Raw genomic sequence first — 17645 nt, forward strand, 5'->3', positions numbered from 1 at the left:
CCTCGCCCTGCGGCGCTTGCAGACACCGACCCGCCGGCACGGTGCCCGGTATGACCCAGAGCAGCGGTTCCTGTGTCCTTTGATCCCATCCTGACGCGACACGCTAACGTGTAAGTGTCTGTTTTATACACCAGAGACAGTGAGAGAGAGAAAAAGAAAATTTTGGACCTAATTGTACCTCCTTCGTTTTCATTTCCTGTTGCAAAGGTGCAGTGCAGGCCTGCCCTTGGTTGGGTGAGGGCTGTGCTGGTGCTGCCTATAGCCCTGACACCAGAGCCACGCTCGTGCTGCAGCCGCACACCTGCAGGTCCTTTGTGAGCATAGGTTCCATACCAGCACTTTGGGTACACCTGGGAAATGCAGCATTGCTTAGAACTCCTCACTCCTTTTTCAGCCCAAAAGGTGTAACAGCATCAGTTGTTCCTTACTCAGAGTTGTTGCCTTTCCTTAGGCTGGTAAACCCTCCTTGTATCTTCCCCGCAACGTGGCTGCAGTTTGGTAAGACAGGAACCAGCATCTCTTCCTTTATGAATGGCTTCTACTTAGCTTCCACAGCCAATTTGAATGTTACTCATTTACAAGTGCAACACAGCTGCTCCTCTGGGCCTTTTAATACCCTGCTGCTTGCTAGTAGGCTGTACCTACTAGCACCTAGTACCTCTAGGGCAGGTCTGTAGTTGGCCTTTCTGTGAAAGGTTACTCCACCTGTTTGACTCCAGTGCTTAAGAAACCCAAAATGCTGGTTCCCACAGTGCTTGTGACTCAGCAGTGAAGCTGCCCTTAAACAGAATTACTTGTCCAACAACTTTAAATGCTTTGCAAGCACTTACGAATTAAGCCTCCCAATGTCTTGAGATGCGAAGTATTACTGATAGGTAAACCAAGGCAAAGACTGAGTAGCGTGGAAGTGTATTGCATGCCCCCTGTTGCAGCTCTAGAAGGCATGGTGACCTTGTAGAAATCAGTAACAAAATCTCCTTCACTTATTGAGGCCCGAATTTCACTCTTGAAGTCCCATCTCCTGTTTTTCTTCACTGAACTCTCAGGGCCATTAGCCTCAGCACTGAAAATCAATGGAGTGTTCAGTGTTATGCCACTTGAGGATTTTTTTTCAGATGCCCATTCCACTGTATACACCAATGTACAAATCACTACATGCACAGGTGGGACCTGAACTGTGGTTGTTTTGAGTAGTCTGAGGCTGATGCATTTGAAATTCCTGGTGCAATACCATTTTTACAAATGTTCATGTCCCACAAGGTGCAGAGCCTTGTGTATCTTCCCTTGAGGCCGGTGAAGAACTTTTCAATTTCTGGCCCTCAGCTTTTTACATTACGTCAAGTTACTTCCTGTTAATCTTCCTATTCTGACATAATGATATTACATCCACATTAGAAGCTGTTACAAACATCTTGCGTGCCAAGGTCCCGTGTTACAGAGAGTACTTTGCTTTAGTCCTGAATCAGTTTCCTAATGCAGTTAGATCCTGCTTCATCAGAGCCACTGGGAGAATGCCCAGCACTTCAATAGGACGAGGATCATAGCCTTTAGAGGGAGCGCCTGGCCTACAAGGGTCAGGTGTCCCAAAGTCAGTGCTTTGTGTTAGGAAAGTTGTAATTTCCTTTTAAAGCTCTGTGAGTCATCAAATCATGGCTGTGAACAATCTCACAGGATTTCCTTAGATTTGTGATACCCGAAGGTAAGTTTGGAACGATGCCCCTGAAAATTCCTCGTTTGGGGACCCGGTCCACCTTGTTTTCAGGTCAGTGACCGAGCCATTTACTGCTGTAATGCAGACCAAAGTGGTTACATAATGGTGAGGATCCAATCTTTAGCAACCTTCAAAACCAGTAGAAAGAGCTACCACTGGAATCTGCAGTCATAAAGAATTCGTAAAGTTTAATGACCTCATTCCAAAGCAAATCATGAAGCTATAAGGAGCCCTTTGTTTCTCCACAGATATTTTTTTTAATACAAGGTGGTTTTTAAGTTACTTTTTGCTTTTCTGTATGAGCCACTGGCTAAACTTGTTCATCACAGTTTCAGATATAATTATGGACAGACTAAGTGAAAGATGGACAATGTCATCCACTTGGCTAATCCTTTATCTGGGAGTTAAGCAACCCTTTTGCAAGGAGAAAACTGTATCAGTGCAGTTAATCATGGATGAGTGAGCTTTTAGATAAGGCTTTTCCTATAATATACCCATAACACTTTATTTTCCTCTTGCTGTACTGCAACTGACCTCCCCACTTGGGCGAGTGTCACGGAGGCAGAGATAGAGGCTGTACCGTGCTGCTTGGCTGACACACATTTCAGAGCAACACATTCCACCAGATGAACACATTTGCACAGTTGAGTGATCTAAACTTAGACAGCTAATTTCTCTAATTACTAAGTGAGACTGAACTCCTGTAAAGGTTTTCATCACCTGAGTGGAATGGGAATTGCACTTCCATAATCATTTAATGTTTAGAAACTAATTAGAAAGCATTTAGTGTGGAGGCCACGCCCCGTGTTAAGTCTATTTCACAAATGGATCGGGAGAGAAACCTAGCTGTGTTGAGAAAGTTGAGCAAGAGGCAGAAGCTCAGGTAGGAGAAAGAGTAGCTTACCAGACTCTGAGTAGCGCAAGCCTACTTCCAAAAAGGCTTCAGGTCTTCCAAGTCAGGCAAATTCTTAAAGCAGTGTCTTTAGGCAAGTTTTTCAAATGTGCTAAAAGGTTTTGGAGAAGAATGGAGACCCAACTGCAGTTGGTTGCTGCGGGCACGCACTTTCCTGCTTCCCTGGGGTGTGTTGCACGAGAAAAGTACGTTTTTAAAGCCCCATTTTGTACACTGTGCACGTGCCTTTTGTGACTTTGAAATTCCCTTCTTAGTTTTTCTGTACCTTATCTCTTTGGAACTGAAAGCTCAAAATCAAATTCAGAGGTTTCTCTGAGACTAAGAAAAAAATAATGACTGAGGCGCTCAGAAATAACTGTAGTGCGAAGCAGTAAAGTCCCTGACAGAGTTAAAAGCTGTAGAGCCAAAATTTGCATCTATTGTAGAGCCTTAAAGTTTTATCCAGCTGTAATTAACTGAATCCATAACGTTATTGCTTTCTGTCACAGCTTAGAACTGAGACCTTACTCCATTCTAGAGAATAGTACTGTTTCTCCTCCAGTTTCCCTTATTTATATGCATATTACATTTTCTGTTTTCTGTTTGTTTCCCTGTTAACCCTTTGAGGATCAGATGCCCATGCCTGAGCTGGTGATCCCAATTTCTCTGTTGTCCTGTTACCTCCTCAGTGTGGGATTCCTACACACAGGGTGTTTGATCTCAAATCTCTGCTTTCTGAACACACAGAGAGCTCTGACTACAGCTTTAGGTGTGAGCAGGGTGGCAGCTTATCAAGCTGGAGTAGCTTCCAGTAGGTGCAGAGACTGACACTGAGCAGTAATGGCATGTCTGTCACAGACAAGATGACACTTTCTTTTGATAAGCTGCAGCTTCAGCTATTCCTGTCAGTTGTAGAAATGTCTATGCTGAAACCTGGGCTGAGCCCTGTCTCCAATAAGCAACTGATACCTGTAAGACAGCCCCAAGCTCCTGGCAGGATTTTCCACACAGCTCTCTGCAAGGATGCTTCTTTTAGCTAATTGTATTAAGTCCTCAGAACAAGTTTCATTTTCTTGTGATGAAAGTATCAAAAAGTTGGAACTTTCCCCTTCATGTAGATTGTTTTCACTGTTAAATGCATATAGCTGTATTTGTTCAATATGTTATCAATCCCACATCCCTAAGGGTGCAGTACTGAAGAATGCAAGCGTATCATTGTAGCCAAGGAAATAACTCAAAAGAAGGGGATTGCAATTAATAAACTTAAATGGGGGTGAGCAGTACATGGTTTCTTGCTTTTGCCTTTTGTTATTCCATGGCTGATCTGATGTTCTGGGCCTTGGGTTAGTCCTGCATGGGGGATGCAAGCGGAGTTGCTCCATTTGGCATGAGGAAGAATTTAGAAGACTTAGGATTACTAAAATCCAGATTCAGTCCAAAATATAGACATTCCTGGGTCAGGGAACAGAAAGCTTTCATTTAGGGATGTGTTTGAATGGTCAGGGAGTTAGATCTCAAAGCAGGGTGGGTGGGAATGTCCCTGCTAATGTATAAGAGAAACATTTCTCCAGAGAACAGGGTTACACACACGTGCAGTGGCACAATGGCATGCATTTGTCTAGTCCCTTGGCATTGCCTGAAAATTGCAGAAGGAATTTTTTTTCCATCAGCTATGTATTTTTGTACAAAGCACAGGTCCTGGAAGATGTATAGCGCAGCATCCTTGGCGGTACAGACAGACAAGGTCCTAGGCAAGGGACCTAACATAGCAAGCTTTCCTCACGTCCATGTTTCACACACAAAACTTAAAAAGTCTTGACCACTCTGTGTGTTACGACAGTGCCACTGGCATGCAAATGTTACTTGAATGTGCACTGGTGACTTTTATGTCACTGATCAAGCAGTGAGGCATTTGACACATCTGTATGTTAGCAACAGCAGCACTGAGAAGAATGTGAGTCTGTACTGTGGCAGTTTTGGTGTATTCAATACTTTGAACAAGGTCCATGTTAACTTCAGCAGTTCATTTCAGCTTTTCTCAGTCCTGCTCTGGCTCGAGTCAGCTGTGATCAAGGTGCCTGCAACGAGAAGCAGGATAATGTTAATAGAAGTGAATGAGAAGGAATGCAATAAGAGCATGCTAGGGGCATCATGGAGAGATGGGGGATAAAATGCCTTTTTATGATGCTGCGCTCGGTCACTCGACCTCTCTGACTGAAGGTCTTTCCTTGTCCTTTCTGCAGTGTGTGGGGGAGTTTTTACATTCCTACCTCTATGTCTCACATCATTTTCAAACACGGATGATTTTCCCTTCTGTTTGCTCCTGATCTTGACCCTAAAGTGAGGGACCATTCCAAGTGTGATGAAGGGCATGCTTGGAGAGGGCCCAAAAGAACCAGACCTTAAAACTACTTAGTTTCTCTGAAGGCATAATCCATTGTGCATCCACTTTGTGTCTGAAAAGGGCTCCAGACTTTCGCAGATCCACAGTCTGTGCTTTGCCCTGAATTGTCAGGTTTTTTATTGTTGTTGTTTCAACATATGTAATGATGATTTTTATTTACTATGGCAGAGGGGAACTAATGAGTCTCCGCTACAATTTGAAATGAAGCAGTTCCACACCTGTCCCTTTAAATGCATGTTTTTGGTTGGCTGCCTTTTATTGTCCCCTCTCCTCTGGGATTACAAGGGAGTGTTCGTGTGTGTGTGTAAGGATTTCCCAGCCTAGTGAGCGACCCCTCATTTTGCATCCTGAAGCCTTACCTCCTTCCTTTCCGATATTTATTGGAAGCACGTGCTAAGGAATCTGTGAGCCCACAGTGCTAATGAGTGCATGGCACAGCACAGAGTGAGGCACCAGATGCAAAGGGCTGGGCACGTTTCCTAATGAGGGTGTCCCGAGACCCATCTGTTGAGTCTCGTGGGCCCTCAATGAAGTTAGCTGTGCAAGGTAGCTAGAGGAGGTTTTTTTCTCTAATGCTTTTAGTTCTCAACAAGTGCAATCCTGTATAGAGCAGCATGTCATGGGGTTAGGCTTTGTTGTTACTAGCAGATAATGAGACTTTGGAAAGAATGCCCCCACCCCAGCTGAAAGGAGGATAACCCTCTTCTACCCCCTCCCTTCCCATCTTCCTTGCTCAGATCAATAACAGGTCCCTAGGCACAAAGCCTGCATTCTTTTATTCTCAAATTAGAGCAGCTGCAGCAGCAGCACCACAGCTCATTGAAAACCTATTAGCTTTTGAAAGACTTAATCCAGTTTGAAAATAACTAGTGTTTCTCAATCCTTCACGCACTCACTCCCCTAAGAGGCAATATACTTAGGCTGCTTTGAGAGTGGACTGTGCTTATTATTATAATAACCTGCATCTTTCAGTGTCCCAAAGGGGCAACAAAGAAGGCAAAATGTCAGTTTCCCAGCTTCACACAGCCTAAGAACATCAGATTTACTCTGCCATGTCACACCCTATCACTGAGCTATGCTGCCTGCTATCTTGCCTTCAGTAGTGACTGATATCTTGTGATACACTCTTCAGCTTCATCACTTCAAGGCCAGAAGTAACTATTATGATAATCTATTTGACCTCCTGTGCAATACAGAATTTCATCCTATGTAGGGAGAAAGCTAGGAGAAGCTGAATTCTTTGATGCTGCTTTGCTGGGTAACAGTGGAAATGTGTGATGTCTTTCAGAAGGCTTCTTTTTGTTATAAGGTTAATTTGTTCCTGTAGGATTTTGAGAATAGAAGCCTTATGCACACCCAAACATGCCTTGCTCTTGAGTTAGAGAACCTGATTTTTATCTAAAAAGGATTTTTTTTCCCCTCTCTTGGTTTCTTGGTTAGCTTTTGTATTTAATCAGCTCTTTTGTGTGGATCTGCAGCAGCAGCCCAGTGAGCTGGTTATTCCTATTTAAAAGACTGGGACCTGAAATACAGCAGTTTTTGTATCAGAGACATTTAGAGACAAATGTCAGAGACAAATGCCTCGCAAGGAGCAGAGCAGTGGGGAAACAAACCTTTAATGAACAATGTCCTTAATCTCGTGCCTCAAATCGTGCTGAAAGTCTATAGATGATCAGGGAGCTGTTTTCTCATTTTTCTTGAGCCCCAGCCTGATCTGTTTGCTGGGACATCTTTCTCTGCTCAGCCTTTTCCTGTACCGTGCCAGTCCTAAACCATTCCCATGAGTGCTGTTGTTATCCGTAATGATAACGTAGGTATTTTGCCAGTAGTAGCTGGGGTAAGACCACCAACTGACTTCCTGAAGGCCACTGGATGGTAACGGCTTTTGATTTCTGCTGACCTGGACCAGATTCAGTTTGGTGACCTGGAGCTAAGGGGCTCAGTATCTCATTACTAATCCCTTGAGCTAGCCAATTCCTTCCACCAAGTCAACGTTTTCTAAAGTGTTAAAAGACTTTTCCTGCCCGCCTGCCCATTAAATCCTGCTCTTCTGTCTGTGTCCTTGGATCAGCCTAATCACTGAAGTGGATCAGTTTCAAGCCTTAATGATGCAAGCTCTGGTACTGGCAGTGCAGGAGATGGCGGGCAGTGCAGCTGAGGCAATGTACAGGCAGGGGGGCAGATACTGCTCTTGGGGTCTGCTTTGGGATAGCCCAAGTGTGTTGCTTTGCAATGCCTTGCCAGCTATGTGGTATTTCCCGCCTGTAGCTTATTTATTAGAGATTTACATTGCATATATGTTTTTAAATCTAGAAAAAATAAAGAATTCTCCACTAGAACCATTATTTAGGTGCCTCCTGTCCCAGTTCTCTTCTGTGATATTGTAAAGTTGTTTCTTACTTTGTGAGACAGTAGACATGGCTTAAAGGAACGAACCGCAGAGAGCACCATCACTACGTTCTACTGTATCCTTGTTACCAAGTCTTGTATTTTAAAGATACAAAGAAATGTGCTGGAAAATAATGAGTATGGAAGAACATGCTTTTATATTAGGGTTTACCTTGTCCATGTTCACTTAGTAAGAAATAATTTCATAGAACTGCAGAATCCTTAGAGTTGGAAGGGACCTTTAAAGCTCATCTAGTCCAACTGCCCTGCAATGAACAGGGACATCACAGCTAGATCGGGTTGCTCAGGGCTTGATCCAGCCTCGCCTTGGAAGTCTCCAGGGATGGGGATCACTTCCATTGTTCTCACTTTTCAATTGGGTACAGAGCAGCTTAGAAATCTGTCTTGTATATATTCGCCTCCTCTGTTAGCAAAGCCTCTTCTTAATTCATACAGGTGAATTAGGGTTGGCACATACATTACATTGCTCCACGAATTTCTTTCTTTTTCTTTTTTCCCCAGCAAATATATCTGTTTGAAGAGGAGAACTGTTCTTAGACATTTCAGTTACTTATCACTGATAATACTTTTCTGTGTATTTATTCTCGTGAAGTGGGCTTAGCTCTGTTTTTATGAGGAAGATTTTTCTTTATGCAAAGCAGGGGCTCTGCTTCTCCCACTACTTATGCACCGTCTCTGTGTTCACATGCAAATTTCCTTTATCAATTTTTTTCTAAAAAAAAACAATTAATAATGTGCATATCAGCCTTTGTGTGTGGTGTACTGGCCTACAGATGAAGAAAACACAAACCCCCAGCTTCTGCACTTGGTCTGCCAGGAGTTGTATCTTTACTAAGGGACCCTACCACATTTGTGCTTGTTTTCACTCAACAGACCAGGATACTCTGATTCCAGGCTGCCTCATTAAGAGCAAGCTCACAATAGTTAAGTCATCTCCAGAATTGCAGGGGGTTGTTCCTACTTTCCAGTACTGATGATGTCAGTTAGTGCTGTTACCATTTAAAACTAATTCCTTAATGTAAAGCTTGACATGAAGACCCAAATCTAATAATGACACAGAAGTAAAATCTAACAGTATCCTTCCTCTTGCCAGCACTTTGTTTATCTGAATTGTTTCCCAAGTTAACTCCTGTGGCCTAACCCCACAGAAGAAAAGATCTGATCTATGATTGTCCTTTGGGACTGTACTCCTGCAAGGTCCTTGAAGAATATATCCTGTTTCCCAGTCAAAGAGTCATTCCGAGGATGTGTCTTGTCTTCTCCTCTCATTTGAAGATTGTTTATACGTTATTTATGAACTGTGTTTTGTCTATGGACTGCTCCTAGTATGTTGGCATTGTGGTGCTTACTAGGGAAGGAGGAAGGATTAAAATGGCTCAGACTTTATGTTCAATGTCACACATTATATGCAACACTGAAAATGCACCGCAGCCCAGCCTACCCTTGGAGGCAGCAGGAATAATGCCATCGACGGAAGATAGATTAGGTCTGCATTAGAGAAGTAGTGAGAGAATTCGTAATGACCACTTTTGGTGATGTTTTAGTGCACAGCACGGTACATATTGCTGGGTGTCAGATGAGGAACAAAATGCTGACTCTTTCAGGATGGTGCTAAAATAGAAGCACATCGTTGATCATGTTATGCTTGAGTGTAAACATTCGAACTTGGCTGTAGCAAACACAATGCTCTCAGTTATGCCAGCTAGGGTTACAGTTTGGCAATTTTATTAGCATATGAAGAGGTCGGTTATTGTTCCAAAGAGTTTTTTTTTTCCTGAAAGGAAGGCAACCAGTGCTGAAGAGCTGAAAGCACTGAGCTGTGTTCAGTTGGATTAAAAATAGGTATTTTGGGCCAGCAGAGCTTCCAAATAAGCAAATTCTCAAAACAAACAGTTTTCCTTTTGGTAGCCGAAAAGGAAACCGCACATCCAGAGGGAATGTAGATCAAAGCAAACTGTGCAAATGATGCAGAAACACATAAAATAACAAACAAGACTGGTGGGAAGAGGGAAGCTTTTGTAAGTAGATAGGTCTATTCATATTACACTGAAACCAAATCCAAGATTGCTGAAGAAGATAGTTGAGAGAGGCGTATAAGGCTATAGGGTTTTTCCTCAGAAGATTTTTTTCAACCTGTTTTTGCGTGTCTATTGTATTTGCCAAGCGACGTATAAGGGCCATGCTCAGCAGTAGGAGATCTTACTGATACCAGCCTTTACCTTTCGCCACTCTCTTATCTCCTACTTTCTTTTCCTGTGGCTTCCCTCAGCATCTCTCTCCTTAAACCTACGACAAAACACCTAGTTGTTTTACTGCTTGTTCTTAATGTTGTTAAAACACACCATCAAGTCATCTCTCATGACTAAATTTCCAATTTTTAGGTAGTTTAACTTCCTATTTAAGTGGAATAATTCTGAACTTACATAAAAGTACTAGGTGAGTAAATTGGAATGCATTTGTTTAATGCATTATATATAGGAGTAAACACCTACCACAGAACTCTTTTTTAGTAGAAAACATGAAGTTATTGCTAAATATTTTAAAATTAATGTCACTTATGTTTGAATACATACATTGCTGCAATAACATATGCTTGTACAAATTGAACTGGTAGAGATTTGGTAATTGTTGCAATGCAGTTGCTTTTTAGCTTAATGACTTGTCCAGTCCTTGCCTGGATGCGGCTTCACTAAGTGATGGATAATTCCTGAAATTCTTTGGGTTTTGAATCTTGGTCAAAGAGGAGGGGCCTTGCATAAGGGGGAAGAGTCCTTTGTCCAGCAGCCATGAAAAATAGTGGAATTCCTGGGCCAACCGTGTTCCTTGCTGTGGGCCCTGCAGACCTACCCCCATGTTTTTTGTTCTGCAAGCTCCTTACATGTGCTTCAGCAGCTGAAGAATCTGTATGTATGCCACCTACCTCATGTTTGGTAGGAAAAATCCACTGTGCAAAAGAGAATTTAGCCATCTAGGGCAAGAAGAGGGAAGGAAACTCACCTGAGCAACATTTCTTCACGCAGAACTGAACATGTCCCTTGCCTCTCACACACTGCTGCAGCCACATACTTTTTGAAAACACCCAGGTTCACATTGCCTAATGCTGGAGCAGAGAAGGCTCCCTGAGGCACTATGTAGGTGAGGACAGGACACAAGACAGGTTTACTCTGTCCTGCACTGTCGGAAAGATTCTATTTTCTGTTTCTTTTATTAATTTATTTAACTATAGCGCAGCCTCTTTTCTTTCTGCTTTCCACAGCAGTGTCCAGTCAGGAAGGGCAGACACCACTGCACCCATCCTGTGCAGCTCATAGGATATACAACAGGCTTAGGCACCTTCCCACTTTCCCTTTGGCTGTGCACAGAGATGCATGCTCATTGGGGTAAGGGCAGTTTATTGTAGAAAGGCCATACAGTTGAGCAGTAACATTAACTGTCCTTGTGGTGAGTGGAAAGCAGTTTCACTGTCATCAAGGAAGTGTGACATTTGTTTCAGGTGTGTCTTATCCCTTCATATTACTTGTGAATTTGGCTGAATCTGCAGAAGACCAAAATGCTCATCTCTACAAACTGTTCTTTCATTTCTTTCCTGCAAGGAGGTAAGCAGTTTTTGTAGCAAACAGAAACTGAGAGTGCCTCCCAGCAGTGAGCAAAGCTTTTTCAAGACTTCACTTCTCTTGAGAAACTCTCTTTTCCTATCAGAATGTGAGTAGGAAGCTAGCCCACTGAAAGAAAATGACATTGTTGCATGATTTTGGTAAAATTCTAAGGGAAGAAGGAAGCTTGCAACCATGTTCTTAGGCTATTTGAGTCAGTGCTACTCTTCTGAAGACTATTACTGGAACGGCTAAGGGATAAGTGGCAAGAAATGCTTTCCTGCTGTACCAATACAGTTTTTATTTTTATTTTTTTATACCATAAGGTTTCCTCCAACAATTTTTAATTTCCAGTCACTTCTTTGAACATTTTTAACATGACTAATTTTAGCCCATATGGAGATCAGTGAAAGTTTGAGCCCTGTATCCAGGGAGGCTCATCTCTTTCTGGGCAGCGGAGCAGTCAATGGGCTCTATGTATCAGATTGTTAGACAATGGGGCAGCCTGCAGCAAAAGGGATGTTTGTACTGTGGCCAGAACAGGCTCTCTTAAAAATAATAGCCAAGAGCAAACACTATCAATTAACAAGTTAGATGCTTGTAAAAAAATGTCAGCCCATTTGCTAAACCATTAAGAGGGGAAATAAGACTTGACAGCTCACTGCGCTGTGATTCTAAGCATGATATTGCCCCTTTAGAAAGAGTGCTTCTGGTGTTCTGCAAGCAGGGTGAGAGCACTGCAGTCACTGATGACAAGTGACTGGGAAGATTTGTTGCTGTACAGAAGTTTGTGTATGGCTTAGTTTTAGGTTATTTCAATCTGTCTACATCAAGTGGAGTGAAGACTCCTGCTGACAGAATGCAAAGCTGTCAGACTTGAACTGATGAAATAAAGCTGATGTTCTAAGAAGAGTATGTCATAAAGTCACTGTTGTTGTTATACTAAATAACAACATGGCCTTTATTTTTGTGATTTCAGATGACAAAAGATATGGGATTTTGTTATTGTTTTTGTTGGAAGGATCATCCCAAGCCCAAACCAGCTTTGCTGAGGGGAACTTACCTCTACATTTTTGACAAATGCTTTCCAAGATGATGCCTTCCTAGCACAGAATAAAATTTGTGATCTCCTTTCTTCTTGGTAAATATACAGGCAGGAGAATATTTTCAGCTGTAGGGAAAAGGAGATTTTTCAGAAGCAGAGCATTAAAAGGATACTACGTTAGTACTGGGCAAAATAAATCTTTAAAATGGGACTGAAAACCCAGGCCTTCTCAAAATACCCTTTCATATTAATTTCTATTAATATTAACTAGTAGATTTTCAGAACCTAGTGGCTAACAGTGTCATCTTGGTGATCCTGGTCACCAGAAGAATAAGTGCTGGAAGAAGTTTATTGATGAGAGAAACAGAATAGGAAGAAATTGTTAGCATGAACAAGTTCAGAAATACCCCAAAGGGTTGCTACTCAGTACCAGTGATTGTCCTAGCTTGCAAAGAAACTCTACTATACATGTTATTACTATGTAATATTATTAGCGTGTGTTTTTATTGTGTTATAATGGAAGGGAGAATTAAGGGCAGAGTAGCGTGGGGTTGAGCTTCCAAGAGTTCTGTATTTGGACTCATGTTACATTTTAGAGCCATCAGGAGACACGAAGGCCGTGGAAGAATGATGTGGGAAGACTCAGAATGGATTGAGGCCACAGAAAACAAAAGCTTTCTAGAGACAAGGAATGCCCAAACCTTCCCACTCCAGAGCAGGCTTGGAGGCTACTTACATTGCCACTAAGTGACATAATGTGATTGTGAAAAAAGAGCAAAGTGGTCCGGGCCAAGAGAGATACTGCCAGGGCTTAGGGGAACAACGTTAGGGGGGCACACACAGAAGTAAGAGATATTGTCACTGAATGGAGGCAGGATTTGGACAAAAAAAAAGGCTTTTTTTTTTTTTTTTTTACTGTCTAGCTCAGCTGAAAACCTTGCATGAGCTTTTATTAGAGCTGGGCCTTTGGGCACGGCTGTACTTCAGTGAAGGAATGCAAAACACAAGGCTTTACCATGGGGAAAGAAGGGCTGTGTCTGTCTCAAAATCTGCATGGAAAGTGCATCTCTTTCTGCTTACGTTGGACTTCCCCTTCTTTGTGAAAGGGGAGGTGACTCTTCTATGACTTTGCCGTGTGAATAAGTCACTCCAGTCACCCAAGGTAGAAGAATGGTTGATGAAAGATCAGCTTCAAATCAAACCAGACAATTTCTGAGTCTTCTGGCACAGAGTATTTCAAAGCAGCTAGAACATCTCTAACTTAACCCAGAAGTTTTCACATTGTCCCATTGTGTTTGGCTAATGAAATATGTATGGAAAGCCATATTGGAGTTGGAATTTTTTAAGGACAGCAAGTCGATTGTTGAAGGCCTTGTGCAGAGATAAAGAGTGAAAGGCTGACTCACGTGATATAGCTTCCAGTGTGATTGTGAAGTTTGTGGTTGATAACTATGTGATTGATAAGTGGTACCAAAGATCAGCTATATTGACCAAGAGACAGCCCCTAGTTCTTAAAACGGAGTTCAAGTAGCTGGGACAGAACAATGAAGTAGAGGTATGCACTGAAGTTCATAAGAAAGCCTGCTTAGGAAGAAGCACTTTGCCCACACCTTTCAAAAAATCAACCAAGGCAGGAACTGGGGTGTATGCTTTTACATGAAACCAAAGACATCGATTGCCTGAGGTTCTTCGGCTGAAATGCCGTTCTGCGTGCCTCATGGATTGACTGTAAGGCCAGACCTTTCCTTTGGCGACTCAGCCAGGGTTGGTAAACACAGCTTGAAAACTGATCTAGAAGGTCTAGAAGGGATTTTTATTTTACGCATTTTTCATTAAGACACAGCTTTCTAGATTAAGTATTTTTAACATTGACAACAGTTAGAACTGATTAGTCTGTAATTCAAGTTTTTTGAAAAAATAAATAAGTGATTGCTCCTGAACTTTGAGACAACCAAAAGCTTCTAAAGAAGGTTCTTAAAAGTTAGAAACAGCTGCCTTAACATATCCACTGATACAGCAATTTGAAAAAATCCAAAATCAAAAGTGAAAAAATCTTTCACGGTATCTTTTATGCTTATGTATGTTAGCATAAGAGCTGTATTCTCTCTCACAATATTCATTGGCTTGTTGTCAACCTAAAGTTATGATCAGAATACTTATATAAGTAGCACTTTCACAATGAAGGTCCTGCCTTTCAGAGATTTCTAACAACTGATCCAGAAAAGGTCTGTTTTTAAAGAAGGAAAATGCTATTAATATCATGGTATTATAGAGAAGTGAGTTACATAAGAAGGAAAACAAAGGAGAAGCCTAAACACTATCAGACTAGATATGATATCCAGTGCGATACTGTCAGTACCAGTCAGTACTGGGGCAAAAAAGTTGGAAATTAAGTGTTATTTACTTAGAGGGAATAAATATCTGTAGCCATCATGTAGTAGTCTGTGTCAGAGTCACAGGGCTTTATAACAATTTCATTGTATCTTGTCAGAAAGTGAGTCATGACAGTCTCAACATAAAATACTAATTCAGTTTTAAATGCAGCATGCTTTGTTTTTCAGTTATTCTTCTGGCAAGGGGTCCCATAGATCAATTATTCTTATTGAGGCTTTTGTTAAGGTAGTTTAAAATGTCTTTGTAATCAGCAGGACTTCTGTCTTTTGTTATGGGAGACCTTGAGAAGGACATGACTACCTTTTTGTATGTGAGGTATGTTATGGAACTCTCATCTCATTTACAATCAGCACCAATAATCTGGTGTTTTCAGGCTGTTTTTTTCCAGATACTTCTTTAAGCTGCTGAACATTTCACTTGCCTATCCCTGGACCCCTCTGGTTTATACTCTCTTCACTTCTTCCTGTGAATTCAGTATTTTAGTCAAGAAACTTATATAGTGACGCTATTGTAGTGGTAAAGTATTGAAATTTATACTAAGTGCTCATATATTATCATTATTTTTAAAAAAAAAAAGTCTAGTTAAGATTTTACAACACTTATGTCATCCCAAGGCTCTCGTTATTTAGGTTTTAGCCTGTCAGAGCAGAAGTATAATGAATAGTGTTGCTAAGAAAAACATGGCTTGTCTAACCCAGATAGGTTCACTATACTACTACTTAAGAATCAGAGCTGATTGAAAATAATTAAATTAAAGGAAAGCTGCAGCACTGAACATGTCTTTTGAGCCTGAGCGTGATTTTTCATATTGCTGCTGGAGGTACATTCGTTAATGACTCTGTCACAGTTCTGCAGGTTTGTGGAATGTGTCCAAACACCGATAGTTGCCCTGACTGTGCTTCTTAGCATTGATATTATGATGTGGAATACCGATGAAAAACCATGAAACCGTGACAGAATCATAGCAGAACGGTACTGAAAATCTATCGGTTCATGACCTGTGATCTTCTTCTGGATGATCACGTTATAATTTTGATGTTTTCTATACACTGAAGTATCTTTAATTCTGGGTATGTGTTTAAGGAAGTTTTGCACACTCCACATTTCAGAGCGTGTTGCTGCTGACACTGATCACAAAGCAGTGCAAATGGCATTGTAGCAGAAAGCTAAGTCACAGCTTGATCCAGTGATTGAGCACCTGGTGGGAAGGCAGGGTCAACCCTAAGGAGCTCAGGTGCATACAATTATGCAGTGCACCTGAGTGACCAGAAAGGCTGGAGCCAGGATCCACCCCTTCCCAGACCTCATTTAAGGGTTGGCAGTGGAGGAAAGAAGGGTTTTGTTGGTGCTCTCTGTGTGCTTGAGGCCATCTGAAGGTAAGTGGCTTCTTTCCGATGTTTCTGTGCCTGCTGTTGTTGTATCGGTGCAAAGGCATCCTTGCTGCAGTCTAGGACCTTGCTACTCTGCTGCTGTTGTTGCTGTACTTTCCATCGTGTTGTGGCATGCTTTATGAGATCTTGAACTGTGGTGAAAAGAACAGGAACAAGTCCAGTACACAGAGAACAGCAGGCTTTTGTTTCCTGAGTCAAAGCTGTAAAACCATAAAGGAAGCAAAAGCTGAAATCAAGGGAAATAGAAATAACAGAGTGGGAAGGGAAAAGGAGTATCAGTGTTTGAGGGTTCTTAAGTATGAGATATCATTTCAGCCATGGGGGAAAGACATGAGTCATTCTTCCAAAGCTTTGCTTGATGCGGGAACCTCTTCATTTTAGTTTGCATTGAAATCTCTTGTAGATGAAGGGATTATTTATCAGCGAAAATTCACTAATGCCTTCTCAAGTTTTATACTTTCAACCTGATTCATTGTAACTACAAAGTAGCCTTATGTAGTTATCAATATGCCCCTAGACTGCCAGTTGAAGATAGAGAGCTCTCTCATAAAATGCAGGAGATGCTTTCTTAGATTTTATGCTTTAAAAAAAAAAAAAAAAAGAAAAAAAAGTATTCCTGGTTGAGTTTTTCTGCTCTCACTGAAAGTTACTCTTTTCTTGAAAAACCTTCAGTCTTTTAAAGTTTTAATACAAATTCTCTTAAGAAGTGTGATTGCTGTGGGGCATCTGGCTTATAATCAGTCCTTTCAGAGCCTGTCTCTTCTGTTTTGACATCGACCTAGAGCATGCCTGGTAGTCCCAGGGAGCCATGTGCCTTATATGTCCATTGCAACTTGCATGAGGTCAAGTAGGGGGAAGCCTAAGGATTTGTGCAAATGGTGGAGCCAAGAAGAAGGTCAGGGATGGCATTTTGTGGCCATGGGAAAGAGACAGTTCTTTCCCCTGGGTAAGGATGAGTTTCTGTCAGTGCTGAGTCTCAAAGGATCGTGGGGCTCCTATGGCTGGCACCCAGTGTTCTTAATTTTGTGGTGAATGAGAGCCCTGAAAGCATGTAATTTAGCTAGTCTGCCTGAAGTTAATTGTTGAAATAAATCATTCTCTAGTTTAAAGAATAAATCTTCAGCAAATTTCAAAAGCCTAAAGCGTTGCTGATTTTAATCATTACACAGGGAAATGCCTATACATTTTAGTGTTTCCAAACCAGCAGAAAATGCAATTAAAAATTCAAGCCTGAATTTAAAAGCTGTCACAATTCAAACAAAAGGTTTTTGGGGGATCCCCAAATTCACAGATAGAAGAAGAGAAGCTCAGTGAGCAGAATCCCCACATCTCTGCCAAGTTTAACTGACCAGTAAGTGACATTCCCATTTGATGCCTCAGATTCTATGTCTGAACAATGTTCTGCAACATGTTGTCCTTCTGCGGAGTAGAAGTGCTTCAAGAAAGGTGGATATTTTTGCTCCTTGGTGTTGATGGGTTGTTGCTGGTATTTGGATTGGGTATGACAGGAAATGTGTTGTGGTGTGTCAGACTGTAGCACAGAGAGCAATTCCAGTCAATGGCGGGTGATTTCTGTCAGTCTACTCTGTGGTCATCCAGTGGGCTCCCAAGGGCTGTGTTTGTTGACCCCAGTGATATTCTTGTTCAACAGCATGCCCTGCTTTGTTAGGGAGTTTTTTAGGGTTTGGCTGATCGACAGGGGATTTTTTGAGGGTGTGATAAGGATCAGTTTGGGTGAGATGGGTTCTAGCAAAGTAGAAATTCCTCAGCACAGCTGAGGGCTGCAGAGTCATGCTTCTCCAAAGC

The sequence above is a fragment of the Lagopus leucura genome, unplaced genomic scaffold (genome assembly GCF_019238085.1).
Source record: "Lagopus leucura isolate 7727_CA_CO unplaced genomic scaffold, USGS_WTPT01 Super-Scaffold_73, whole genome shotgun sequence".
In the NCBI taxonomy this organism is placed as follows: Eukaryota; Metazoa; Chordata; class Aves; order Galliformes; family Phasianidae; genus Lagopus; species Lagopus leucura.